This window comes from Herpailurus yagouaroundi, unplaced genomic scaffold, assembly GCF_014898765.1.
Source record: "Herpailurus yagouaroundi ecotype Mexico unplaced genomic scaffold, PumYag 67793, whole genome shotgun sequence".
NCBI lineage: Eukaryota > Metazoa > Chordata > Mammalia > Carnivora > Felidae > Herpailurus > Herpailurus yagouaroundi.
The window spans coordinates 21,918,875-21,921,938 of NW_024420586.1; positions in this window are offsets into that span (position 1 = coordinate 21,918,875).

Genomic DNA, 3,064 nt, shown 5'->3' on the forward strand with positions numbered 1-3,064 from the left:
TTAAGACTTCTCATTCCGGGGGCACCTGGGTGGTTCATCTGGGACAGCGTCCGACTCTTGATTTCGGCTCAGGTCACGATCTCGGGGTTGTGGGATCGAGCCCTGCATCGGGCTCTGCGCCGACCGCGCGGAGCCTGCTTGGGATTCTCTCTCCGGCGCCTTCCGCCCCTCCCCCACTCATGCGCTCTGTTTCTCTCTCTCTCAAAATAAAGAAATAAAACATCAAAGAAAAAAAGATTTCTTCTTCAGCACACCTTTTTATATTATTTTTATTTTCGACCCTCTTAAATGTATTGCCTAAGCAAAAACTCCAAATCTTGTCACATTCTTAAGTTACTGACAGCAAGGGACCCATCAATAAGGTAGAAACCTACATATGGGAGGGTGGAGGCACAAAGTAGACATGAGTAGCAACTGACCCACTCCCCAGTTAATGAGCAATTTCTGCAAGTTCAGCTTGGGTGAAGAATAATTTAGCTACTTAATTTATCCATTCAACAATGTGTATTAAGTTTTTCCTTTATGCAAAGGACAGGAATGTCAAATGATACTGATGATTTTTACCTCTGATGTGTATTTGAAAATAATGATTCCTTTTTATTAACGTTTATTTATTGATTTTTGAGAGAGAGAGATGGACAGTGCGTGTATGCACGCACGTGTGAGTGGAGGAGGGGCAGAGAGAGAGGGAGAGAGAGAATTCCAAGCAGGCTCCGTGTCATCAGCACAGAGCCCTCCTCGGGGCTCGAACCCACCAACCATGAGATCATGGCCTGAGCCGAAATCAAGAGTCAGATCCTTAACAGACTGAGCCACCCAGGTGCCCCAAAATAATGATTCTTGTAAACAGCACCAGCATTGTTAAAAGTATTATCGTGCTCTTTTTCAAGTTGTAGTATTCTGGGCTAGAAAATAAAACAACCTTCATAGGAAGAGAACAGTGATTGAAGAGAGCCGATTGCCCAAGGAAACAAATGAAATACAAAACAAAGCTGAATTTCTCTGGTTCTGTCAGGAGTAGATATCATTGCTGGAGAAATGAAATTTGCACTGCCTCATACCTTCTTCCAAAACGTAGAGATCTAATGGCCCAGGCCCAGAAAACATTCCTGTAACCAGTAAACCCCAGAGGAAGGGAGAAACCATTCATTTGTCCAAGAAAGACACTGAAGGAATAACACAAGGTTAGTAATTGTCACTCAATAATTTGAAAAAAGGGGGAAAAAACCCCAGTACTCAGATCAATAAACCCATTACTAATTAAAAGTATACAGAAAACACGATTGTTTAGGTGAGTCAGAGATGGTGAGGGAAATAACCCTCCATGAGATACAAATGCTTAGAGTCACAGACAAAATTCACTGCAGCATCTGGCTTATCAGGGGCTATCCAAAATTCGTTCGTGGTTCCCAGGAAAACTCCTTCTGTGGCTTTATCTTTTCCGGCTAGTTTTTCTACAACTCAACACACATGGTCAGTGCAGTCAGCCCTGAGTTATGTCAGGACACGGGAAGGCCGCCAACGGCCCCATCCCCCAATGTATATCTTCCTACCCATACGCAGATTTCACAATTACATTTCTCACTCCAGAATATCTAGCGCATTCTGACAGTTCGTGGAACGGTGACAGCTGAGGCTGCTTTGAGAGTAGATTTCTGTAGGAAAATATTTTTTAATGTTTATTTTTTTTAGAGAGAGAGAGAGAGAGTGCACAAGCATGGGAGGGGCAGAGAGAGAGGGAGACACAGAATCCAAACCAGGCTCCAGGCTCCGATGGGTTCGGGGGTCGAACCCATGAACAATGAGATCATGACCTGAGCCGAAGTCGGATGCTTAACCAACTGAGCCACCCAGGTGCCCAGGGAGTGGATTTCTTGCAAAACTTTTGAGCCCCTATATTCAATGGAGAAACCTCCAGAACATCCAGCCACTAAACACAAACATACAAGACAAAACAAATAAAAAAGACTAGTCTTTCCTGCCCTCTGCTGTGCCATAATCACCTGGGGGTATCTCCAGGGCCAGGTGCTAAATGAGATGTTGCCCCACTCAGGCAGGCGGCCAACTCACTTTTTCTGGATTCAAACCCTTTCCCAAATTGGGGTGTGTGTGTGTGTGTGTGTGTGTGTGTGTGTGTGTGTGTTTCAGCCATCGTCACTGGCAATTAGGACAAATCTTAAGGAAGTTTGCCCAAAGACTGATAGAACCTCAGGTCTTTTTCACTTCTACATGCATCCGAACATTTCACAAACGGAGGTGGGAGGAGGGAGGTGAGCTGTGCGGGTTTATTCTCACAGTTGAAGAAGTCATCTTGGAGAAAACGTTGATCCCTCCATTCTACAAGGTGCAATTAGCAGAGTTCATATCCACCCTCTCATATTCAATTATTCTAGCGCTGGATGAATTTTAAAAACCATTGCAAGCATTAAAAAAAGTCTGACTTAGTGCAATTATGTTTTACTTTCATTTAAGAGAGTAGTCAGCAGCTTGGCTTTTTTTTTTTTTTTTTTTTTTTTTTTAAGTAAGCTCTTTGCCGCACGTGGGGCTTGAACTCATGACCCCGAGATCAAGCATCACCTACCAGCCGGGCGCCCCAAGCAGCTTGTTTTGAACAGATATTCTACTTTAGTGGAGGGGCAGCTTTATAATAAAATGAGAAAGATAAACATATTTATCCCCTGATTTAAAAAAGCAATTTGAAAGTTGTTTTAAAGCCACTCTGAAACAACGTACGGCATTTGAATAACCAGGCGGAGTAATTGTATGGGATTTTTATCTTATCTATGATTTTCTCTATTTTTCCAAATTTTCTGTGACATAACTTCAAAAAGAATTTTTTTTTCAGTAGGCTCCACACTGACCCTGAAATCAAGAGCCAGATGCTTAACCGATTGAGCCACCCAGGCACCCCGTAAAACATTTTTTTAAGCCAAATTTTACATGCCTATAATTTCATAGTGATTGCTTCAGAGAACAGCAGTCCCCCAAGTCCACAAGCCCGTATCTTCAGAGGCAAAAAGTGTCTTTTTTTAAAAAAATGTAATTTAATGGGGGGGGGGGGGGG